Here is a 27,237-nt window from a genome sequence, read left to right on the forward strand (position 1 = left end):
CCCGAAGCTACAAACAAAGTATCAAGAATTCTCTGTCAATAGTGGACTTGTCTACTATAGAATGAGATTATGTATACCGGCAAGCCAATCACTCAAGCAGAAGATACTTTGGGAAGCCCATGACTCCCCTTTCTCAACCCTTAATGCGGTCAGAAAGAGCTATTACTGGGATAGGCTTAAAGATGAGGTTCTCAAATATGTCACGGAATGTTTGTCTTGTCAATGCATTAAGGCAGAACATGTCAAAATGCCAGGGAAATTGCAACCACTTGACATTCCCCAAATGAAATGGAAATTCATTAGTATGGACTTTGTTATTGGCCTGCCCCAAGTTCAGGGAGGATACAACTCCATTATGGTTGTGGTGGATATGCTCACCAAGGTTGCACATCTTATTCCTATTAAGACAAACTATAAAGCCTCAGACATTGCAAGGTTATTCATCAAGGTAATATTCAAACTACATGAGTTGCCCAGAAGAATCATTACTGATCGTGACTCTCTCTTCACATCACACTTCTAGAGGGCTATCTTCGAGGCCATTGGGACTCAACTCTATTTCAGTACAACTTATCATCCTCAAACTGATGGTCAAACACAACGAGTCAACCAAGTCATTGAGGATATGCTAAGGGCACACTGCTATTGTGAACCCAAAAAGTGGATTCAATATTTGCCACTGGTTGAGTTTGCCTACAATGCTTCCTACCAACAAAGCATTCAGATGACCCCTTTTCAAGCATTGTATGGGCATGATTGTCGTACTCTTTTGAGCTTTTCGGATCCAACCTTGAGATTTGAAGCTTCAAAGCAGATGCTGGAAGACATGGATGACCAAATCAAGTCAATAAGAGAGGACATCCAAGCAGCCAAGGACAGACAGAAGGCCTACGCAGACCTAAAACGTCAAGACAGATCCTTCGTTGAAGGTGACATGGTGTTCATTCGCGTACGTGCAAAGAAGAGTTCTTGAATGAAAAAAGCTAAGTCCAAGGTATTGTGGACCCTACAAGATTCTCAAGTGCCTAGGGCCTAATGCTTACAGACTTCAACTCCCTGAGAATCTAAAAGTTCATAATGTATTCCATATCAACCTACTGTTGAGATGTCGAGCTCCACTCTTGATATGCCAGGGTGACCGTTGTGCATTTATGTCACCCACTTGTTAGTTGCAGATGCGGTTGGTACACCACCCATGAATAATAGCTAGATGACAGCTATCCTTATCTACTCTAGTTCGTGGCTCAGTTAGTACGCCACCTTAGTTAGTTGAGTTTGATTTTAGACCCATATATAGGGTTCTTCTATTTATTTGTATATGAGTTCTTTTGGCTTACACAACTAAGAAGAGGAAAACTGTTTTTAGCCTCCACCTTTGTGTGTATTCCCCCATTGTGCAAGCAAGAAAGCTACAAGTGAGACTCCTTCCTTCTCTCCCACAATCTTGACATGGTATCAGAGCCTTGTTCGTGGTAAGGAGCTTAAGAAAGCAAACCAAGTTCGCGGTGTTCTAGTAAGAGGACCAGTGTTGCTTTCATTTTTCTGTTTTGGGAGCAAGTCTCTGCAGGTAGCACAGCCGGAAAGTGCAAGAGTGCATTGTCTTAGATTGAGACGCCCTTTGTGGTGTAGCAAGAGAGCAGTATATGCTGTGGGATAGGGCTTTAGCCCTTGGTTGCTCTGTTTTTTTTATTTGAGGCCATTTCGGGGCCTGTTTTGGAGGCGGAAGTTTTCTGCACGCACTCAGGAAAAGGCTCTGTTTTATGCTGTGCGACCACTGTTCTACAGGTCGGTGAAAAGTTACTGTAGAAATTGCATCGTATGCCTGTGCCCAGAGACATTGGGAGTTACAAAATCATCCTTGTTGCCTGTTGATGCAAAATCGTCACTAGGAAGTGACTGTGTGGTCAAATACCACTTTCGTCAGTTTTGCAGATTTGCCCTTGTGAGGCTGAAGTTGTGTTCTTTGCAGTGACAGAATTTCATGTAGTGTTCTGTAATGGCATCTGATTCTCTTTTACAGAATTGTCACTGAAAAGCTTGACAAGAACAACTTCCAAGCATGGAAGTTTAGAATGATGAATTTCCTTATGGGAAAAGGATATTGGGAATTCGTTGCAGGAAATGAATAAGAACTAGTTCTTCCTGATGTTCCCAATCAACAGCAAATGCAGGCATTTAAAGCATGGCATGAGAGAGCCAGGAAATTTATGTACTGGCTGTCTATCAGCATTTCAGACTCTATGATTGTGTATATTTAAGATGCAAGTATGCCAAAGGAGGCATGGGATACTTTGTCAAAAATGTATAGCACAAATACGCAAGCCAGGAAAATGCAGCTCAAGCAAGAGTTGCACAATGTGCAAAGAGAAAGTATGAGCATCAATGACTACCACATGAAGGTGAAGAAGATTGCAGATGCACTTGCTTCCATTGGGTCACCACTGGAAGATGCTGATTTAGTTTCTGTGACCTTGAATGGTCTAGGAAAGGATTATGCACAGTTCCAAACATCCATTTCCGTCCGTGAAAGATTTCCTGATTTTGAGGAGTTGATTGCTCTTCTAATTTATGAGAAGCACAGAAATGGTGGTGCATCTTCTTCAGGAGGAACTTCAAAAGAAGCTGTCTTCTACTCAAATGCTGGAAGAGGTAGACGCAGAGGTAGAGGAGACCAATCTGGAGGCCGTGGTAGAAATTAGAATATGCAGCAAACTCAAGAAAACCAGTCCTATGGAGGAGGACGTGGTAACTCTAGAGGCAGGGGGAGCCAAAGAGGTCGTGGTGGATGGCAAAGAGGCCAAAATGCAAACAGCAATGTTGAATGCTACTACTGTGGTAAAATGGGTCATATGGCTAAAGGCTGCTATAAAAAGCAGAATGACATCATGAATGGAAAATTGCAACAAGGGAATTATGCATCTTCTAGTAGACAGGGTGATGACAGAAATGAGCATTTGTTTATGGTGCAGCACATGACCAATTCTGTGATAAGTGCAGAAGAAAGTAACGATGTGTGGTACGTTGACTCAGGTGCATCAAACCACATGACATGTCATGCAGAATGGATGCAGGATGCAAGGAAAATGGAAAAACCAGGATTTGTGGAGACTGGTGATGATACTGCACATCCTATTGTGCAGATTGGAAATATTCCTTTGTCTATGCAGGATGGGAAAAAGAAATACCTGTCGGATGTATTTCATGTCCCGAATATCACCAAGAACCTGGTTTTTGTTGATCAAATGCTTGAGCAGGGCTTGCAGGTCAGATTTAATTCCCATGGATGCTTTGTTGAGGATATGAAAAATAAAGGTCGCTTGATAGCAAAAGGAAAGAAGAAGGGCAGAATGTTTACAATGGATGCAGACATGCCTAAATTGAGTGCAGCAATGTTTGCACATGGGACCGGTGTAGTTGCAGATATTGATATCTGGCATAAACGCATTGGTCATGTTAATGTATAGCGACTTAAATCAATGTAGGCCCAAAATATTGTTGCAGGATTGCCAAAATTCAAGGTTGCAGAAATGCATAAGGTATGTGAAGCCTGTCAGTTTGGAAAACAGGCAAGGAAACCATTTCTTAGACATGTTCAAGAGAGTCAAAAGCCATTGGAATTAATCCACTCTGATGTGTGGACTACTAAAGCTGCATCTCTTGGAGGCTGTCATTATTTTGTCACTTTTATTGATGACTATAGTAGAAAAGTTTGGGTGTATTTTATGAAAAATAAAAGTGAAGTTTTTGGGCATTTCAAAACTCTTAAAGCTATGGTTGAAAAAGAAACAGACCTGCAAATGAAATGCCTAAGGTCAGATGGAGGGGGAGAGTACCTCTCAAATGAGTTTGCAAGGTTTCTACAGGAGCATGGCATAAAGCAGCAATATTCATGCAATCATATCCCACAACAAAATGGAATTGCAGAAAGGAAAAACAGGCATATTGGAGAGGTATCTCGTGCCATGCTCAATGAAAAAGACTTGCCAGATTTTTACTGGGCTGAAGTAGTTGCTACAGTAGTCTACATAATGAATAGGACTCTCACTGCAACAATACATGGCATGACTCCAGAGGAGAGGTATACTGGTAGGAAACCAGATATTTCTCATTTGAAAATTTTTAGTTGCATTGCCTATGTTCATGTGCTAGATGAGTTGAGATCCAAGTTGGATCCAAAAACTAAGAAGTGCATCTTTATTGGTTACTCTCTGCAGGCAAAAAGGGTATAGATGCTATAACCCTTCTACTCGTAAGTTTACAGTGAGAGCAGAGATGTTGTTTTTGATGAGATGAGTAGCTGGTATAAACCAGTAAATGTGATTGATAATGTAGATGCACAAAATGGTAATGCTGCACAGAATTCACAGCAACAGTCACAAGATATTAGTGGACATGGAGCGTCCTCTAGCAGTGGTTCACATTCTTCGCCATGGACAGGCAGATTGAGATCAGGAGAATCTTCTCAAAGCAATGCAGATAGTGGTATGCAGGTATCACGGAAAGGAAAAGAGAAGGTAGATCAGCCCATGTTTGATGTGAATGCAGGTCACTCTTATGTGGATGGTGAATATAGTGGCTCAGAACAGAGCATTGATGATGAGTTGGGTATTCCTTCTATTGTTACACCTGGAGTAAGGAAGACCAGGGATGTTTTGAGAGCACTTGGGAGTGAACCTACTTTGCGCAGATCTACCAGAGCTAGGTATCCTAGGGATAGGCTGAAATATGATGGATTTATAGCCATTCACTATGCATATATGGTCAAAGTGATATAGGAACCAGAACCCACTTCTTTTGAGCAAGCCATGGGAAAAGAAAAATGGGAGAAAGCCATGGATGAAGAAATGGATGCCTTGGAAGCAAATGCTACATGAGAATTGGTACCTTTGCCTAAAGATAAGAATGCAACTGGTTGTAAGTGGGTTTATAAGGTGAAACACAATGCAGATGGTTCTGTGAATAGATACAAGGCAAGATTAGTAGTCAAGGGGTATGCACAAACATATGGCATTGATTATGAAGAAACATTCAGTCCGGTTGCAAGGATGGCAACCGTAAGAGCAGTCATTGCTATGGCTGCATCAAAGGGATGGTCTTTACATCAGATGGATGTAAAGAATGCCTTCTTGCATGGTGATTTGCAAGAAGAGGTCTATATGGAGCAGCCACCAGGTTATGTGCATGCTGTTCATCCTGAGTTTGTTTGCAGGTTGAAGAAAGCCTTGTATGGCTTGAAGCAAGCACCTAAAGCATGGTCTGACAAGATAGGACAGTATCTTTTCACTATTGGCTTTCAGATTTCCAAGGCAGATTTCTCACTTTATGTGAGAAAAACAGAGAAAGGTATTATGCTGCTTGTCATTTATGTTGATGATTTGATTATCACAGGTGATAGTGATGAAGATATCCTTCATGTGAAAATGCTATTGAAGTAGAAGTTTGAGATGAAGGATTTGGGAGAGCTGCATTATTTCTTGGGTGTTGAGGTGATTAGATCACCAAGTGGGATACGGCTCTTGCAGAGGCAGTATGGATTGGACATTCTATCCAAATATGGGATGACAGGCTGTAAGCCTATTTCAGTTCCTTTAGAGCAGAATGTGAAGCTGAGTGCAGATGCAGGTGAGCTTCTCGAAGACCCTACTATGTACAGACGCATAGTAGGAAGTTTGATTTATATGACTATTACCAGGCCAGATTTGAGCTATGCTGTTGGATTGGTAAGTCAATTTATGCAGGCTCCAAGGAAACCGCATTTGGATGCAGCTAGACACATACTCAGGTATGTGAAGTTCACATTGCAGTATGGACTACTTTATGAGACTGGGGTTCATATATAGTAGCATGGATACACTGATGTTAATTGGGCTGGCAGTATTTCTGATAGACGATCTACCAGTGGATATGTGTTCTCTTTTGGGAGTGCTGCAGTCACTTGGAGCAGCAAGAAACAACCTACAGTTGCCTTGTCGAGCACAGAGGCTGAGTACAGGGGCGCAGCAATGGCTGCATGTGAGGTAGCTTGGTTGCATAAGCTACTTTATGACATGCATCAGCCTACAGATAGGCCAGTTGTCATTTATTGTGACAACATGAGTAGTATACACTTGGCAAATAACCCAGTCTATCAAGCTAGAACAAAGCACATTGAGGTGCATTATCACTATGTGCGGGAGAGGGTTTTACTAGGTCTTATTGATCTAGTTTATGTCAGCACAGAGGATCAGGCAGCTGACATATTTACGAAGGCATTAGGTGCAGAGAAGCTACGCAAGTTCAGAGACCTGCTTGGTGTGCAGGAATTGGGATTGAGCTCGAGGGGGAGTGTTGAGATATCGAGCTCCACTCATGATATGCCAGGGTGACCGTTGTGCATTTATGTCACCGACTTGTTAGTTGCAGATGCGGTTGGTACACTGCCCATGAATAATAGCTAGATGACAGCTATCCTTATATACTCTAGTTCGTGGCTCAGTTAGTATGCCACCTTAGTTAGTTGAGTTTGATTTGAGACCCATATATAGGGTTCTTCTATTTCTTTGTATGTGAGTTCTTTTGGCTTACACAACTAAGAAGAGGAAAACTGTTTTCAGCCTCCACCTTTGTGTGTATTCCCCCATTATGCAAGCAAGAAAGCTACAAGTGAGACTCCTTCCTTCTCTCCCAAAATCTTGACACCTACTGAAAAAGTATGTGCCTAACCCTAGTCACATGCTTGATGATCAACAAGTTGTAATGCCTAGCCAAGGAGTCCTTGAGCTATGGCCTGACAGGATCTTAGATGTTAGGGAGAGGCATTTGAGATCCAGAACCTTGAGAGAATACCTCATCTAGTGGAAAGATTATCTCGAAGAGGATGCCACTTGGATGAAAACACTCTCAACCAACAATACCCCCAGATCTTCTCGAGATGAGGACATCTCGATTCCTCTAAGGAGGAGAGAATGTAATATTTCCGTAATGAAATATTAATCGACCCTAGACCCCGCACAAAAAGCAACTTAACGTAATCTCGCGCAACGATAAATGTTGGTGGCTAAGTGCTCCCTCTGTGTGCACTAGCAAACTCCACCCCGCATCGTGTGTAGAAAGTCGTGGCTTGAAAACTGCAAGCCACCGTGGGCCTACGCGGGAACACCCCTTCAAGGGGGGGAAAGGGATAATGGATAAATTTTTGGCAAATTTTTTTTATTAACCCTCTCTCTTTGGCCGTTGCATGGCGGGGAGAGGGAGTTGAGTGAGGAGGGGCATGGGGAGGAGTCATGTAGCCCGCCACTTGGTGGCTACCCTCCCCCCACCTTAGTGCTATAAAAACACCCCCTCCCCAAGATTGAGGGGGAGATGGAGGAGAGAGAGGACGTGCTACTGCTGCCTCCTAAGGACATCGTGCTGCCGCTATCAGTGCAGAGATGCCGCCGCCCTGGTCTCGCCATTTTGCTGCCACCTCTAACACCACCACCATCATCATAATCATCCTCTTCGTCATCTTCATCTCCATCCTCATCCTTCCAATCATTCTCTCTCCATGTCATAATCTCTCTGTCCAGAAGCTTGGAAGCTTCCATTAAGGCTTCCATAAGCCTTATTCTCACCGTGCCTCCCGGGTTTTTAAATCCGCGTTTCCCAAGGCCCAATTCTCGTGCCGCGAGGGAGATCCCGAACGGAAATCGATTTCAAAAATCGGATAAAGGGCAGGGAGGAGTTTGCTGAGTCGAGGATCTATGTCATCAATAGCTCCTAAGAAAAAGTCGGGAGGTGCACACGCGGGAGTTTCCACCCCGAGTACACATGTGGACAACACCCCGAATCTTAACGCCCAGGTTCCAATAAATTTCCTGCATGAAAGGATGAATTAAGCATGTCTTTAATTTCGCGTAGGCAAGTTTGAACATATTGGAAAATCCATATACTCGCATCGAATTACCAAGTTAAGTTGCATGATGAGTACTTGCATGGTCAAGAGTAGTTGCATTCTTAAACGTATATTGCATAAGTTAAAAGGTGGATTTGTCTAAAGGCATCCTTGTTGCCTCGTCTTGACCAAGGAGTACCATATGATGGGATAAATAATTGATGGGACCTGAAATGGGCCCGCACTAGCTATGGCACTAGCCGGACCTCATGCTCATAACAGACAAACACACCCTCATGGCCTCGCGGACCAAGAGCGTCTATCTAATGCTAAAGGACAAACTGCCCTAAAGCCTAATCTATGCGTTCATAGTTTTGTAGTTTTGTAGTCCAACGTTTTCCTGTCTATAAACTCCATAGAGGGAGAACCCATACACTTTGGTAATAAATACCACGATAATCACATACATGGAGGCAACCTCTCGGTAGAAACACCGCGGCCCCATTGCAGCTCTCCTACATCGTAGGGATTAGCCCCTTGATGCGCTGCTCAACATATAAAACAACCCAACACACTCCACTCTTCATTTCGAATCCAGGATATATACCATGTGTCCTTACTTAACAATCCCTTGGGAAACCAACCCTCTAGCCTACAGCAAGGGATAACCATACACTCTCAATCGTGAGTCAAATTTCTAAGAAAACAATTGCTATGCAGTCTAGGAGCTTTTCCGTTGATACCATGAACTATGCATAGTGCATAATGTGAACGGTTTAGTGCACAAACAGAAGAAAATCAGCATTGTGTATCGTGCGAAACCAATCTTTTCATGATTTCCATGCTAGCGTTTATGTAATGAGAAAAGACATCGAGCCTTATGCTCATACTGCCTTTCCCTTTATTTTAAAACAACGTCCTATAGGCATCATGCAACACATAAACCAGGTTTTAGTTTATATTTTGACGCTCAACCTCCCCTCTCATCCTACTGTTTAATGTTTTGCATTTGTTGATAGGTGAAAGAGTCATTTTATGTGTTTCCTTACAAAGAAAGCGATAAACATGCATTCTGCCGTGTGCCCATAGACAAAAGCGTAGTAAGCTGGATCCTAAGAGTGTCAAATGTATTTTCCTTGGCTATGGAGATGTAGGTGAGATGGGTCACTCAAGGATCCGTAGGTGCGAAAAGTCATCCGCAACCATGATGTAGTCTTCCATGAAGACAAGATGCATAGGCAATCTAAGAAGGTGGCAAAGATACATAGGGTTATATTCTAGGAGGAGACACGAGCTCCAGTACAGCATGCACAGCCAGTTGGATAGCCTGCAACAACAGTTGGTACACATGGCCAAGGTGTTGAACAGGTAGTTGGACATGCAACAGAGCTTGCAGTGAGACGGTCTACTAGAGATAGACATCCACTTGGATAGATTTGAGCCCTCAATGCATAGTGACCACCACTTAGGGCGACCTCTTTGATAGTTCTTTTTAGTTTGGGCGTGTTGGAGCAGTCAGTTAGTGACTAGCTTCGGACCTTTTATCAGATTATGCTAGGCCTACTCCTTATGGATATCATGCCTTGGTTTTGTCAGGGGGTAGGGTGAGCCTTGGGCTATGTTTTAATATGTATTTATTTTATATCAGCTTGATGCTTCCTTTGGTTGTTTTGTGCAAATCTGTGGTGGGATTCGACGAGCTGCGTTGCCCTATCCCGTGGTCGCCAATGAGAGCGGAGTTTTGAGCCCGGGATGTTTCTAAAATTTACCAAAAAATTTGGAATTTAGAGAAAAAATATTCAACATCGAAGGCGGCGGCTCCAGCTAGGACGATTTTAAGCACCAAGTGAAAGATAGATTTTAAAAGGCGCTCAAGCGACACTTGTGGATTTTTGATAAATTTTAAGACTTCGGTGCGGGTTGTGAGGAGTTGCCAGTCAATGTGGAATGTCAAGCCGGATGCCCAGGATTTTTCAGAGCTCGATTCGGATGCTGGACGAGGAAGGAGCCAACAAACGGTCAAGATTTGAAGAGGTGTGGACCAAAGTTTGGCCAAAAGGGGTTGTGACCTTTGGGGGCTTGGGACAATTTATGCCACATCAAATCGTGGAGAGAGAGGGAAGAAGAAAACGTGAAGAAATGGCGCCATCTGCTGTGCCCGAAATTTGCACCATGAATGTTGATGGGGAAGATTTCTGCCTGCAAACACCCTATGGAACTCATCATGGGGCTTATCTTCTCCCTCTCTGCTGGTCTTATCGCCGCCCTTCGCTCGTGAAATGGCTGTGGGAATGAAGAGAACCAAATCTAGTATTTCTCTCTCCTCCCTCTCTCTCCCCTAAGGGGCTGTTCTTCTGTGTAAGAGGAAATGAAGAATGGTGAAGGAAAGCTTGTTCGGTTGGGACTGGATTGCTTCCGGATTGATGAAGACATGAAGATTGGTGAAGGAAAGCTTGTCCGGTTGGGACCGGATTGCTTCCGAATCAATGAAGACATGAAGATTGCTGATTGTGAAGATGCTAGAAATTGAATGTGGGCTGACCTGCAGTCCCGCACCAAAACCGAGATCTCGAAACATGAAGCCTAAGTAGTAATTCAATTTTTTTATGAAGAAAAAATGAGTTTTTATGCTATTTGATTGACGAAACATTGTTCCCATGGGCTGATTATGCATTATGATGTTGTTTTCTATGAGTTTCAATAGTTTATAATCTGAAAATCAGAGAATCATAAGTGATATGGCTGAAATTAATGTTATAAAACCCGAAAAACACGCGTTTAAGGGGTAAAAAGGGGGGTTTTTGCAAAATAAATGGGAAATATGAGACAAAATACCAACAAAACCTGAAATTTTGCTGTCAAGGAACCTAAGGGCCGCAGCTCATAATCAATCTTAATTTTTAGTCATTTTTTATTGAAACAAATAGAGGAAAAATACAAAAAAATGGTGAAAAATGGGTTTTAAATGGGAGAAAATTAGGAAACAGTAAAAGGAAAATTCCACAAAATTACATGTGTGTTTGTGCAGTGTATAATGAAGGTAGAGCATGAGGTTGGCCTCGATTTACCCTCATTTCTATGTTTCCTACGGCCTAATAGGATCTTAGATATTAGGGAGAGGCATTTGAGATTCAAAACCTTGAGAGAATACATCGTTTAGTGGAAAGATTATCCCGAAGAGGATACCACTTGGATGGATGAGAGCACTCTCAACCAACAATACCCCTAGATCTTCTCGAGATGAGGACATCTCAATTCCTCTAAGGGGAGAGAATGTAATATTTCCACAATGAAATATTAATCGACCCTAGACCCTGCACACCCCGCACAAAAAGCAACTTAAAGTAATCTCGCGCAACAATAAATGTTGGTGGCTAAGTGCTCCTCCGCGTGCACTAGCAAACTCCACCCCGCATCATGTGTAGAAAGCCGTGGCTTGAAAACTGCGAGCCACCATGGGCCTGCGCGGGAATACTTCTTCAAGGGGGGAAAAGGGATAATGGATAAATTTTTGGCAATTTTTTTTTATTAACCCTCTCCCTTCAGCCGTTGCATGGCGGGGAGAGGGAGTTGAGTGAGGAGGGGCATGGAGAGGAGTCATGCAGCCCGCCACTTGGTGGCTACCCTCCCCCCACCTTAGTGCTATAAAAACACCCCCTCCCCAAGCTTGAGGGGGAGAGGGAGGAGAGAGAGGACGTGCTGCTGCTGCTACCTACAGACGCCGTGCTGCCGCCGTCAATTCATAGATGCCGCCACCCCGGTCTCGCCATGCTATTGTCGCCTCTAACACCAACATCATCATCATAATCATCTTCATCGTCATCTTCACCTCCATCCTCATCCTTCCAATCATTCTCTCTCCATGTCATCATCTCTTTGTCCAAAAGCTTGGAAGCTTCTTTGGAAGCTTCCGTTAAGGCTTCCATAAGCCTTGTTCTCACCGTGCCTCCCAAGTTTTTAAATCCGTGTTTCCCAAGGCCCAACTCTTGTGCCGCGAGGGAGATCCCGAACGGAAAGCGATTTCAGAAATTGGATAAAGGGCAGGGAGGAGTTTGCTGAGTCGAGGATCTATGTCATCAATGGCTCCTAAGCAAAAGTCGCAAGGTGCACACGTGGGAGTTTCCACCCCGAGTATGTGTGTGGACAACACCCCGAATCTTAATGCCCAGGTTTTGATAAATTTCCTGCATGAAAGGATGCATTAAGCATGTCTTTAATTTCGTGTAGGCAAGTTTGAACATATTGGAAAATCCATATACTTGCATCGAATTACCAAGTTAAGTTGCATGATGAGTACTTGCATGGTCAAGAGTAGTTGCATTCTTAAACGTATATTGCATAAATTAAAAGGTGGATTTGTCTAAAGGCATCCTTGTTGCCTCGCAAAAAGAATAGCGCATATAACACATAATACACTTAGGTAATAATTTCCTAGTTGTGACTCGTACATGAGATAATCTTAGATGCCCATTGAATGCTGTCCAAAATAGTCGCAACGCATGAAAATGAAATTATGAACTTTGCAAATTGCATGCGATGATAGTTCATTTTGGGTCGGGTTAAGTGCTAAAGGAAGGATTAATTTAATGTTGGACTCATTGTATTTGCTCATGCATGGAGTCCTTTTATCAAAGTCTGAATGCATCTTCATTAAAAATATTAAAGCTTTGATTTCGTTGCATCATTATAGTTTAGGGCAAGGAAAAGAAATGATCATTGTAAATCTTATAGTTTCATAGAAGGAAAAGGTTTATAGTCTTGAAATCGCAAATTTGCATGAAATGATACATCGCATACATCTTGCAATTCCTTGCATCTTTTAGGGAAAAGTACTTGCTAATTTAGAAGGAAGTATTTGCATCTTTAAAAGGGATGATCGTCTTTAATCGTGTGTTAGTTAAATCAACTAAGTAATTCGCGTATAGTTGAGTTGCTCACATGAAAATCATAAAGCTGTGATTAGATTGCACATGATGATCACCTCAAATGCTAGGTAGGGTTAAGTTACGTTAAAATTCTGCCTAGTATCGCACTTGGGATGCCGATTTGAGACTAAAGGTCCTACCCACATTCACGTAATGTTAGAGTTAGCTAAATGCCTATGCAAGAACGATCTAGGGTTCTCACCCTAAGGATCAAATGACCAAATGCTAGATTTTCGCAAGGAAATTAGGAACCCTAGGGCCAAAGCGTTATCGGCCTAGTAGGGTTAGGGTTGGATCGGGTCAAGAGGACTCCCAAACCCTACATCTTGACCAAGGAGTACCGTGTGATGGGAGAAATAATCCCACAAGTTAGGTACGACATTTGTCTCATGCAACAAGTTGCAACATCGCATGGTTTTGTGTCTAAATCACAAAATGATATTGCTACTCCTTAGAACAAGTTTGGCGATTTCTAAGTATAAGTCTAATTTTCTAAAGGATGAGCAGTCATCCTGCTACATCACCCTTCCTCGGGAATGATTTGCTAAGTTAGGGTAAGTATGAATTACCTAGCAAACAATTGACCAATCAGGTGAGGACAACAGGGTTGTTTAGGATTTATTGACCATAATATATGGAAACCTAAAGAATTGACAATTTGGGTTAACAGGGTATAAACCCTAACCCAAGGAAAGAGGGTAAACAAGCAACTTAGCTTACGAAACCCTTGGGATCTTTCCCAATCGTCACGATTGATCCCGGATCAAATGCTGAATGTATTCGGAAAGAAGGATTCACACCTTAGCAGTTGGCCGTACAAATGACCACTGGAATGATTGTGATTGTATACTTAGGAGCACTGTTTGTACTTCTTTGCTCAAGGAACTAAAGCTGGAGAAATAACTAATGCTTCAGGTTGAAAGCCTGGAGGGAGAGGCAGTATCAGTTACCCCCGATTGTCTGCCTAACCCTATCCAAGGGGGTTGTTAGTTGCACCGAGTACGTGGACCAAACCCATCGCGAGAGGTCTCTTCGTGGGTGCTACTTGGAGTAGGAGGACGCTTAGGTGCCAGGGGGCTCTGGCCGTAAATCCCTTGCCTCCGGGTCCTGCACAAGAGGCCGACGTGACTCGAGATGGGATCTCAAGGCCCGCATACTAGTCAATGGGCAGAACTTAGAATAGCAGTCCTTGAGGATTGCTGGAATTGCCTTCAGGCGGATTATGGAATTGCCTTCGGGCGAAATTATATGATGTATTCCAAAGACTGGTAAATAAAGATCAAATGTTGAAAAGGAACATGCTTGACATTGTCTTTCTACGTCAATGCCTATGTTACGTAAAGGAACCAGTGATTAATTGGTTAATTAAGGATAGTTGTTTTTGCTTGTCAAATTAAATGTGGTAGGTAATTAGATAACTAAAGCAACCTGAGGAAAGTGCGGTGGATGTGACCATGGGTCTGCGTCCTACGGAAGGGTGGTCCCGGTTGGCCGGGAACTTTTCTCAAAGGAATTGACAGCAAGGTAACGATGACCTAGAATCTAGAATGCTAGAGTCTCGATTTATACTGTTTTAGGGGAATTAAATGGGACTATACCTTACGGGAAGAGAGGTCGAGCTTCGCATCCCTCTTGTTTCCCATTCTCCTTGAACCAAGTGCAGTATAAATCCGCTTCGACCCTGATGTTTTTGCGTAAAGTAGTTCGTCTGGGGCTCGACGCTAGTTACCTTCGAGGAACTTGACCATTAGGGAAACCCTGATTCAGGCCGATCCTAATTGGGAACGGCCAGAATGATTTCGCTTCGTGGTGGCAGACTCGGGAAAACCTAGATCGCAAACCCTGTGACATTCCGTGGGAGTGCCGAGCGGCGCTTTTTGGACTCTCTTCCCAATGGGCTGCTAAGACGTGTCCTATAAGAGGATAGGGGGACACGTTATAACATAATTGATTAATGTTTGGTATATAGACATATCCTAAACAAAAATAACCTGAGTGGTATGGCTTGAATTGTCAGGCACCTTCTGCACCCACGAATGCTGACATGCAAGAGAAGAAATTTCTTATCAAGCAAATTAAGGCACCCGAGTTTGATGGAGAAGGGTTAGACGTCGCAATAGAGGCAGAGATATGGATTGAGTCAATGGATGACTATTTCTCTGCTTCGGGAACTACCTCCATGAATCAAGCAATGGTTGGAAAACTGAAGTTAGTTGGCCAGGCTCGGTTATGGTGGAAGCAATTGTGCAAAGATCAAGGTATTTATGAAGCCACTATTAGGTGGACTCAATTGAAAGATGCTATATGCGGATGATACCTTCCACCAACCTAGCAAACCTTGAAGATGAATGAATTCTTCAAGCTCAAGCAGCTGGAATTAACCGTGGAAGCTTGCTACTCAAATTTGTAATCCTACTAAAATATGCGTCACCTATGGATATTGCATAGCAAGTATCCAAGTTTTGCCATGGCCTGAACACTCATCTGAACCATCGTCTTGAAGCAATGCATCCAATGGACTTGCAAGACACATTACTCTGAGCAAATCCAATTGTCCAAGAACTTAAATCGGGCAATTGTAGCAAAGATGACTATGGAGATCACGATAAGAGATGCCATATGTGTGGAGAGATAGGGCACATCCGTAGAAGATGTCCCTACCGTCAATGATTCCATTGTAATGAGCTAGGACACATCCAAGCAGACTGCCCTGATCTAAGTCCAAAAGACATTGAGCCTCCAAGAAAACGAAGCTACACAGGTGCAGTCTATGGATACATAGACGGATCAGATGAAGACGAAGATCTAGAGCCCACTAAACCTTATTAGGAGGACTAAATTTCCTAGAAGCTTAATCGACATGTAACACTATTGAGAATAAATCCTACTCTTGTACCTATGTCCAATTCAAATAATATGGGTGCACTACTTGAAACATTAAGAGTAGCGCAGCAGATGCATGGTGGGTCTTAACCCACAGGTCGTAAGCCCCAATAGTGCTTGTCTTCCCCAAGTCTTCTTGAGATGAGGACATCTCGATTCCTCTAAGGGGGAGAGGATGTAATATCTCCCCCCCTCCGTGCCTCCCCCATGAGAACCCCCCCTCCAGGTCTTCCCCAATAGTGCTTGTCTTCCCAAAGTCTTCTTGAGATGAGGACATGTCAATTCCTCTAAGGGGGAGAGGATGTAATATCTCCCCCCCTCCCTCCATGCCTCCCCCATGAGAACCCCCTCCAAAATTTTTGAACTTTTTTGAAATTTTTTTACTCTCCCTCTCTCTCCCCCTACCGTGTGCATGGCGGGGAGAGAGAGAGAGAGAGAGAGAGAGAGAAAGTAATAAGAGGGGGGCATGAAACCCCCCAAGTGGGAGGGGTGGCGGGGTCGTCTCTCCCCCCCCATACCACCACCTCCCTCCCCCTCTATAAAGCCCCTTGTGAGACTGAGGCACAGTGCCCCTGCTACGGTAGCATAGCCCCCCCCGCTTGGACAGTGCCCCCCTGCGTGACAGCAGGTAGCCTTCCCCCTCCCTCAGCTTGACAGAGCCCCCGCCCTGGTTAGTCCGCAGCCCCTCCCCCCGGGTCATCATCATTCCCCCCTCGTCATCAGAAACCAACCCCCCCCCCCCCCCCCCCCCCCCCCCCCCCCGTGGTCTCCAGCAGGCATGGCCCCCCTTGGGCATGAGAGTAGAAGAAGAGGGAGAAAGAGGAGAAAGAAGGAGAAGAAGAGAGAGAGAGAGAGGAGAAAGGAGGAGAAGAAGAGGGGGAAAGAGGAGAAGAAGAAGAAGAAGAAGAGGGAGAGAGAGAGAGAGAGAAGGAGAAGAAGAAGAAGAAGAATAAGAAGAAGAGGAAGGGAGAGAAAGAAGGAGAAGAAGAGGGAGAGAGAGGAGAAAGGTGGAGAAGAAGAGGGACAGAGAGAAGGAGAAGAAGAAGAAGAAGAAGAAGAGGGAGAGAGAGAAGGAGAAGAAGAAGAAGAAGAGGGAGAGAGAGAAGAAGAAGAAGAAGAAGAAGAAGAGGAAGGGAGAGAAAGAAGGAGAAGAAGAGGGAGAGAGAGGAAAAAGGAGGAGAAGAAGAGGGAGAGAGAGGAAAAAGGAGGAGAAGAAGAGGGAGAGAGAGGAGAAGAAGAAGAAGAAGAAGAAGAGGGAGAGAGAGAAGGAGAAGAAGAGGGAGAGAGAAGAAGAAGAAGAAGAAGAAGAAGAAGAAGAAGAAGAAGAAGAAGAAGAAGGAGAACAAGAGAAGAAGTAAAACAAAAGTGAGAGAGAAAGAGAGAGGGAGAGAAGACTATGAGATGGAGAGGGTGAGATAGAAGGAAAACAAATTGGGGAGAGGGTAAAAGAAGAAGAAGAATTATGCACGTTTAAAGTCACATTGATTGGCCTTAGATTCCTTGTGAACCCTCGTACCACTTCCTTCTGCCAAGGCAAGAGTGGTCGATTTACCTCAAGGGTTGCAAGACCAAGATTGCACAAGGATGGCACCCAAGAGACGAGTTACAAGGAGCACAAGTGCTGAAGTTACAAATGGAGCTAGGAACATATCCAATGCAAGCGGAGACATGAATACCACCAACCCTCCAGCAACTATAGCTCATATTCAGGTTGTACCAAGATTTAGATTCTTCTTACGCATCTTGAATTCTTAAATAGAGGTAGAATTGCATGCATAAAATAGGTAAAAGTCATTAGGGATACATTAGATGAGTAATAGGAAATGAGACTGAAAAGCAAGTAATAATAGATGATGCATTGAAGGAAAATTGCATAAAATATAACAAGAAGCGTATCAAGGTTGCATAGGAAGATTGCATCAATTTTAACGTACATCGAAGTGCTTGAATTCAAGTTTTGTATGATAGCCTTGAAATTGTAGGATAAAGGTAAAAGTTGTCTTAGAGAGAAGATGGGAAAGTTAGACCCTAATCCGACATATCACGAAAAACATAAATGCATGTATTCACAATTAAAGGGCTTAGGATGGGTTGATCTTCTACCCTAAATAGGTACCTTGATTAATAAAGGTCAATGTGAAATCACATAGATCATTAAAAAGATCTAGAAGATAACTGTTAAAGTTGTTCCTTGAGCAACCCTAGATCCCAAGGGGGAGAGTAAACCCTAGGGAGGCAGTATATCAACACTGATAATGATTTAAGTAGGGATAAGCTAAGTTCTAATGCAACGGTGGCTTAAGGGACTTGTTGAAATGGTTTACCATTGATGTTTCTAATAAGGGTTGACCTTGTTTAAGATGGAAAAGAGGTTAGTAAGCAGAGTGGTTACTTGCTGGATTAGGAAATGATGTTTTTCTAGTTAAAGGATGTTAGGCTGGTTGTTTCAGCTTGATTGTTTCCGAAAGGATACTTAAGGATTGGTTGTGGTTTTGGATGAATATCCAAGTGATTATATTTTCGTGGCGGGACTGTAACGATAAATTGCCATGGGAACAAAAGGGATGTTTTTCCTAATAAATGTCATTAGGCTGGTCGCTTCAGTTGTGGATGATTTCCTAAAGGGATAATTAAGGAAGGATGGCGCTAGCTGCCCCTGCAAACCGCCAAACCCTAACCAAGGGGGTTATGAATCCGCGCCGGGAATGTGGAACAAACTCATCACGAGAGGTCTCTTCGTGGAAATTACTTGGCGTAGGAGGACGCTTGGGTGTGAGTGGGGCTCTAGCCGTAAATCCCAATGCCTCCGGACCCTACACAAGAGCCTCTGGACCCTACAAAAGAGTTCTACGTGCCTCGAGATGGGATCTCGAGGCCTTGATACTAGTTACAAGGCAGAATCTTGGTAGGATAAACCTTCTGGTTTTTATTGTCGGGAGACGGAAGGATTTTTCTGCGGAGGCAGAAAGGGACACTAAATTCTCCTATATGGATGGGAGACAAACATTAATCAGAAGATAAGTTAAGGAAGTGTTTGATCTTGTTTTGTCTTGTCTTTGTGTCTGTGCCCTAAATTATGTAAAGGAACCTGTGATTAACGGGTTAACAGGAAGCTATTTTTATATGTCAAACATAATGTGTTATAGGTAATTAGATAACTAAAACAACCCCCGAGGAAAGTGTGGTGGATGTGACCCCGATGGGTCTATCCTACAAAAGGTGTGAGAAATGCGGGATCTAGAGCATGGCATAACCGGAAGCTATGGAGGATGGAAAGAGAAGTGTAGACTCATGATGGAATGGACACTGTTTGTTACACAAGTGAATTAGGTTCCAAGATTGAGACTTGGACTCATAAACACAATCTTGTGTATGTGGACAATGACATTGACACTTTACTGAAATGAAAAGAGTACTATCATTGCATTAAGAAAGGAAGCAAGTACAATGCTTTATAGGAAAGTAGGAAACTGCAGTAGGCACCATTGTGCATATGGGATAAGTTAGCCTGCATGTCCTTGACCCTGAGACTCCATACAAAGAGGCTGTTTTGAGTGTGATTGCTAATTCTCAACACCCCTCCTCAATCGCAACTCGAAAAGGCACAAAGTGTGTAGAGGCTGTAATGAGAACCACCTGCAAAGTGTGGGCATACCACAGACATGGCAAAACACCAGAGGCTGTTGCAGAAAAAGCTAAGTGTGGGTACCATAAACATGGTGGACATCCAGAGGCTGTAACAGGGGCCTCACAAAGTGTACAGGGACTGTAATGCCAAGTTACATAAGGAGTTTACAAAGCTTATGGCAGGAAGCATTAGGGCAAGGAAAATACAAGGCTATTAAAACAGTCTATCAGAATTATGAGAGTACAAGGACTGATGAGTCTTGTCCTTCCGATCCTGGTGGTCTTCATCTTCATCTTCTTCTTCCTTTGCTCCATTTTCTTCTTCTTCTTTGACTGCGACTAGATAGGCCTTTTGGGATCTCTTTCTTGCGTGGCAGAACTTCTCGATGTGTCCGGTCCTTTTGCAGAAGTCACAAAAGAGCTGATCTTTCTTGCCTTTGTACCTGTTGCCAACATATAATGCATGCTCATCTCTAGAGGTACTTGGTTCTTCTTTAGTTTTTAGCTTCTTTTCTTCTTCTAACAGTGATGCCTGGATATCAACAAGTTCAGGATTTGGCATGTTGATTAAAGTTGTTGATACATTATTATATTCAGGAGGCAAACTCTTAAGTAGAACACCGATGCAAACATCTTCATCCATTTTAATGTTGATTCCTGCAAGTTGAGTTAGGAGTCCTTCCATGTAATTGAGATGTGTGGCAAGTGATGTGCTGGACTTCATTTCAAGCCTGAAGAACTCAATCAGGAGACCATACTTTGATGATTTAGATTGTGCACCGAACAGGGTGTCAAGTCTTTTCCATGTATCCTGTGAGGTCTCACAGTTATCCACATGATGGATATAACTGTCGTCTAGCTCCAGTTTGATAATGGCCTGAGCTCTGTCATCATTCTTTTGCCAAGTAGTTGCAAGGTCCGCGTCCCGAGGTTTCTTCTCTTTGCCATTTGTGATGGCCCAGAGACCCTTCTTCATCAGGATGAGCTTGATGCGGGTTTGCCAAGTGTGGAACCCAACTCCTTTGAATCGAGCATTTGGAGAGTCTTTGCCCATGTTAGATTTACGGAACAGTAGCAAATCAACTTCAGACTTATTGGATTTGAGCAACAGAAGAATTGATTGAGAGACACAAGTGTTAAAAAACACTAACTGAGTGTCAATTAATACCAAATCTGCAAAAGTCTTTTACTCTTTTAAAATCCAAGTGATCTTCCCCTTCTTGATTTGATGCTGATGCCTTCAGATCTGAGTGACAGTACTTTAACGAACTTCAGAGAGTATTGCTCAGTGATTAAAATCACTGTTGATAACTTCAGTGAGAGAAACAATGAAAAATGTCAAGATTTTGAAGCTTTTGGCTATGGTGGAATTAGGGTTTCTGAGACAGGGGCCTGGTTTTTTGCTGATTGCAGGAGCTACAGTGGATCATTTTCAAAAATTTTTATATGCCTAGGAAGCTGATTTCATGGGCTACAAAAGCCCTATCATGATGATCAAAATCGTGGTCAGTATGCAGCACGCAGACACGTCGAACAGCAGCAGGCGCATTTCTGACAGGAATCCACGATTTGCGCAATGCTGAAGCCAGGGAGTAGCAATGTCATCGATTATCGTGCTAGGATGAAGCGCCTTGAGCAGAGGAACAACTCTCCAGAAGAAATCGTGGGCTGAAATGGCCTGGTTGAAGAGTTATGGAAGCTCCAAGCAAGGTAGGTCCTGTCTGGTTATGGCAGACACAGAGCAGAGATTGGGGATTTTCACAATGCTGAGCTCCAGATGGTCCAATGTCCTAGATTGATATGATACAGGGAAGCTTTATGAGTTGGGGAATACTTTTCCAGAAGGAAGCTCCAAGAGATTTGACCTGTGGAGTGAGATATAAACAGTTCAATCTGACAGGGTGCTGCTGGCTATGGCTGCCATGGAAGCTTCAGTGAGAGTAGAGTTGGGAGATGAAGTCATGAGCTGACATTGAGCTAGACTGAGGTTGAAAGGAATCAAGAGAGGCTAGACAAGCAATGCCATGCCCAACTGGGCTCTGATACCATGTGAGAAATGCGGGATCTAGAGCATGGCATAACCGGAAGCTATGGAGGATGGAAAGAGAAGTGTAGACTCATGATGGAATGGACACTGTTTGTTACACAAGTGAATTAGGTTCCAAGATTGAGACTTGGACTCATAAACACAATCTTGTGTATGTGGACAATGACATTGACACTTTACTGAAATGAAAAGAGTACTATCATTGCATTAAGAAAGGAAGCAAGTACAATGCTTTATAGGAAAGTAGGAAACTGCAGTAGGCACCATTGTGCATATGGGATAAGTTAGCCTGCATGTCCTTGACCCTGAGACTCCATACAAAGAGGCTGTTTTGAGTGTGATTGCTGATTCTCAACAAAAGGGTGGTCTCGGTTAGCCGAGAAATTTCCTCAAAGGAAATGTTAACGAGAAATGTTAGGAAAATTCAGACGATGACCTTAGACAATGTTGGTTAGAACCTTGATTCATACCATTTTAGGGGATCGGAATGGGACTATGCCCTACGGGTAGAGAGGTCAAGTGATGCATCCCTCTCGTTTCCCATTCTCTTTGAACCAAGTGCAGTATGAGTCTACTTTGGTTCAATTGTATCTGTGCAAAGTGGAGCAATTGTAGACCGATGCTAGAAGGCTGTTAGGAAGACCCGACTACAAGGATTCCTAGTGGGAACGGTTGGATAAGTTCCGTTGCGAGGCAGACTCGAGAGACCCTAGTTGGCAAACCCCGTGTCATTCCTTGGGATTGTTAGGTGGCGTCTTCTAGATATATCTCTCGATGGATTGCTAAGACGTGTCCTTCGATTTGAGGAGCAGGCATGTTACATTTTCCTTCTCCAACTTTTATCATGGATGAAGTCCCACACTCATGGTTTGAAGACTTGTATCCATCAAACCAAATAAGAGTATCAATAATAATTTTTACGTGCCAAAAGAGCAAATATTATACATTTACCTTATTCGCTTCTTTATGGTTGTCTCGTCTTCCACTAGAATAAATGGAATACTTTCTATGATGCCATGTTTTTCTTTCTCCTTTTGATATATTTCAGCAATGGCATTAAATATACATCCATGTATCCCTGGTATAAAGTGAGTAGCTTGTCTATGGCCCCTCTTTGTCATTGAGAGTGAAGGGCCATTTAGGTTATTACCAAGGAACTCATGCAGCCTTGGTCCACCCCACATATTGGTAACCTCAAACAAAGCCTTTGTATTTGCATTATATTGTTGACCTTCCTTTGATCGTACCATGTTTGTAGATATATCTTGTAAAAAGTCCCACAAAGCAGGCTTTCCACCAAATTTTCGTAATCTATGGTCTTCTATTATATTGTTACAAAATCTTTGGACATCTTTTCGATTTAAAGCTTCTCATTTTCACTGAAAGAACTACAGGCTGATACTTACTCATCCATAATTTTAGAGTAACTTCTTTTATATGTTTTTTGGCATCAATTGTTGTATACCTAAGCTCTTTTCTAGTGAGATAGTCTAATCTTCTAACAAATCCTGTTCTCCTATTTCCTCTCTTCTCTTGTACTAGCTTCTCCCCGTATACTCTCATCCTAAAGTCTTTAAGCCTAGATATACATTTGCAATGGCTACAAGAGAAGTTTGTAAATGGTTTCCCATTTGTTGAAACACGTAGGCACTCAATATGATGAAAGCAACCATCTATTTGGAAACATGTTTTTCCATCCTCTAGATTTTCCCTAGTAAAAGGCTTTGAAAACCAAATCTTACCACCACATTGATCATCTAATAAAGGTTTCACATTCATTTTCTTCTTGTTCACTATAATAATTGGACTCCATAAACCCCAACATAATAAGTTTAAACTTATTAATGGATTTTCATTGTCTTCATGGTTATTAAGAGAGTTCAATGGTGGACTTCCCACCTTTGTAGAGAACACAATTTGCTGAGAGATGTTTGCTTTGGATCATGTACTAGTCCCTTTCGAGGACGTCCACGTGAGCCTGTAAGTAATGGCTTGGATTTTTCCACCTCCTTTGAAAATCCCTTTGTGTGTAATATTGACTTTGTGTGTTTAGTCAAAATAGTATATAAATCAGACCTTGGAGGGCATAGATGCAACCATGTATCATCATACTTGCACCTTACACGAGAAAAGCTTTTGTCTTTAAAGTTGTGCAATGTAGCTACAATCACCTCAAAATTCCAACCTACAAAAAAAACACACTTACATTATGTAACAAGTCTAGTATTATAAAGCAATCTAGTCTACAATCCCATTCTTATAAGATAAAAAATTTTACATTTATAAACTCAAAGAAAGAAGATAAATAATACCTTCATGTTTCTCCATGTAATCATGCAACTTCTCTATCGAAACCTCTATCTATTTCCTATCATCTGATTCCTGCTCGATCGTTGTAAATTCTATATTCACCTTTTTAAGCCCTCGAAACATAAGATAGTTTTTTTCATGCCATTTACCATCCAAAATGTGTGTTCTCATGAAGTTGGATAAACAAATATATGCAGCATTCTTCCCTCCTAGTGTGCCCTTTCCATAAAATGAGTTATACTCATTACACCATATTTGAACTCTAGGTTCTCTATCAACATCTTCACTATGTAATTCAAACCTATCATCCCTTGAGATTGTGGATTGTTTTAATTTTAGCCTTACTCTACTACATTCTTGTTTTCAAGTCTCAAGTATGCTTGGAATTAGCAATTTACTTCCTAGCTTTGATGTGAGATGTCTTGGAGTGTCATTTTTTTCCTCATCAACATGTTCTAAACATTGTCGCTTATTTCAAGAAGGAAGTTCATTTATGATAGTATCACTCCTCCTGATATGAACTTGATGATGGTCACCAAGAGTCCATCGCTCCTCTTGTCGTTTCTTAACTAGATAGTTATCCTCGATGAAGTCAAAGGATCCATCTATAAGCTCTCCAACCCTCAATTTGTTCACGAATTTGAGCAAAGGTAGGTTCAAGTCCGTCTTTTCTTAGCCTCACAAGACCTAGATCTTCCTGACTTTCATTAAGGATCACTTGAATCTTGTAAAAAGACCCCATGAAACCCAATTACCAAGTTTGTTATTCCTTAAGTAGGAACTGCATTCAACATTCAAAGGATATTATAAAAAGAGGAGCTCATTAGATGTGAAAACTTGATATTCCTAAGTGTCATGTTTACTTGATATATCACACTAAGCACTCTTAAGTCTATGATATAATATCATGACATGATTAGTAATGCTTTTGTACATGCACTAGGGCTGCCAATAGTGTTTTGAATTAGTAACACTCTTATATATTGTGACATGGAAGTGATTTCTCTTAAAAATTATAAACACACAACTAACTTAACCTTGAAGCACTAAAAGCACGCTTGACATAGTCTAATGATACTCAACCAAACAATCCATGATGATCAAAGTAAAATAAGAAATTCAAGCTATCTACACAAATTCAAATAAAGATAGTTCCACTGAAGAAAAACTTGGTTTATAAGAGATATAATACCATCATTTCAAAATGATACATACAAAATAAAGAGCACACTTTCTAACATATGAAAATTTCCAAAAGGATATGGATCTCTAGACAATAAAGTAAAACTAGTTACAAGTCATGCTACATGGTATTGGTGATGTAAAAACTAAGCTTGGCTCCATTTCTTCCAAGGGACGCATACCCAATTCACCATTCATACCATGGCGCTTACAGATATGCTCATTTATGTTGTCAAATGAAGGATCTACATTCATCAATTTATCTCCAAAAACATCAGACATGTGTCTAATCATTATCAAGGATGGAGAGATAACTTTCGTTACATCAAAGTAATCAGAAGCATCCTTAGAAAAATAGCAAAGCTCCCGTAGTATCTAGCCAAGAGCATAAACATCAGTCTGTGGGCTATAACAACCCTTCAATGTGGTGTCTTTCAACTCAAGCGCTAACCATTTTCTTTGTATATGGTCTACTTTGCATTGCTCTAGTTTTTTTGCATACACTTCATCATTATCTGCACACCCTTGATGTGGCTTGGAAAATGCCTTTCTTTTCTCTGAGAAATCCAAAGCTGTTTGGCAACAACATCCAAATCCACACTTTCAACTGAACATGCAATCCTTGGATTTTCTACATGTTTTTTTATTTGTGAAATCACATTACATCTTAGTATGTCTCTTTTTCCGATATTCCAACAAGCATCTCTCATCTCTTCTTCTTTCATAGAGCATATTTCTCTAAATAGCACGTATCTGGATTTTTCCAAAAGTATCTTTTTATCCAATTTACTCATATTACCTTGGACACTTGTTTTTTCCTCAACATCCATACCTAAAAGGTGAAACCAATAGATCATATTGATAAGATCTGTGTGTGTGTGTGTGTGTGTGTGTGTGTGTGTGTGTGTGTGTGTGTGTGTGTGTGTGTGTGTTCCCATCTTATGTAGTTAAAAATTTACTCTCAAATTTTGAGCTTAAGATATATACTAATATGGATTATCAAGTACTTTCTTTGAAACGAGTATATGAACAATTATGTAGTGTTAAGAAGCACAAAGATAAAATCTACTAGCATTTTTTAACATTAGTTATATTTCTCTGTATATGCATTAACCACACTAGATATGATATCCGTTAGTGCCAAAATCATAAAGACATGGGACATAGATACCATCTTTAGTGCAAGTCATCACTAGCTATTCTTCCTAAACTCCATAAATTGATCAACCTCATGCTTTATCAATAATCTGTATATCTCTTTGGCAATATTCTTTGTTGGATCGTGCATTAGGCTCCTATTAGATTATGAGTAGTTTATGTATAGTTACTACATTGGGTAACACGTTGCATAATAAGATTATGTAAACTTTATGTCTCTTTAGATGTGAAAATAATGACACTAAATATAGTACCCTCTAGTGCCAAGACAAATGGACTTGGGACATGGATACCATGTTTAGTGTAATCCATTAAGCAATAAGGTCATGTCATATGTTAGATTTTGGTACTCCAATCAAGGATCATGTATGATTTGGACTATCATGATGGGTTATGGATTGTTTTAATTAACATTAAATGGTCTTATATACAATATTTTCAGAAGTTAAACACCTTCAAAAGATAATTGAAGAGAAAGAATCTCACTAATGAGATCCTAATGAGTTGGATGAGAGAGAGAGAGAGAGAGAGAGAGAGAGAGAGAGAGAGAGAGAGAGAGAGAGAGAGAGAGAGAGAGAGTTCTTCTAATGCTGCTTGAAACACTCTTCTTGTTGTGAATGAATCTACAAGTACACATACAAACCAAGTATACTAGACAATAACTAATGTTTAGATACAGAAAAAATGTAAGCTTTATATGGGGGATAGAAAAGTACTCCTAAACACTATGATGACCCATATTAAATGTCCCTAAGGTGTGCATGTGATCACTTGTGCATCGAAATGACATTAACAATAGCATGCACAAACCAAGTACACTAGGTGAGAACTATGGCCTCTTAACTTGCACTACAAGGATTTAAGCGTATAGCGATGGCGTGTAGCGACGCAGGTAGCGGCATCGCTATTTGCGTCGCAAATAGCGACGCCCCACAGGGAAAAAAATAGGTCGAAACCCGAGCGCGGGTTCATTTTGCGCATTTTCGTCGATCGTTTCGAGAGGGAGAGCGAGAGAGAGAGCGACCGTCGTGAGAGAGGGAGAGGAAGAAGGCTTGCCGCCACCACCGTTCGCGAAGGAGAGGAGGAGCCTTCATTGCGAAGAGGAAGAGGAGCCGCCAAACCCTCGCCATATCTCATCGGTGAGTCCATTCTCTCCTTCTTTTACTTGGTTAGGGTTTAATTCTTTCCTTCTTTTGCTTGTTTAGGAGAGGAAATGAAAGAGAAAGAGAGGGAGAGGGAGAGGGAGGGAGAGA

The 27,237-nt window shown here is 41.9% G+C and overlaps 1 pseudogene; it reads right to left on the reverse strand.

Annotated features, from left to right (window-relative positions):
- Nucleotides 1–23,214: 23,214 nt before the first annotated feature.
- On the reverse strand, nucleotides 23,215–25,108 carry LOC148037277 (uncharacterized; annotated as a pseudogene).
- Between the last annotated feature and the right edge of the window lie 2,129 nt (nucleotides 25,109–27,237).

The sequence above is a fragment of the Lygodium microphyllum genome, chromosome 4, assembly GCF_053477565.2.
Source record: "Lygodium microphyllum isolate KBCC chromosome 4, Lygodium_microphyllum_v1.1.10, whole genome shotgun sequence".
Classification (NCBI taxonomy): Eukaryota; Viridiplantae; Streptophyta; class Polypodiopsida; order Schizaeales; family Lygodiaceae; genus Lygodium; species Lygodium microphyllum.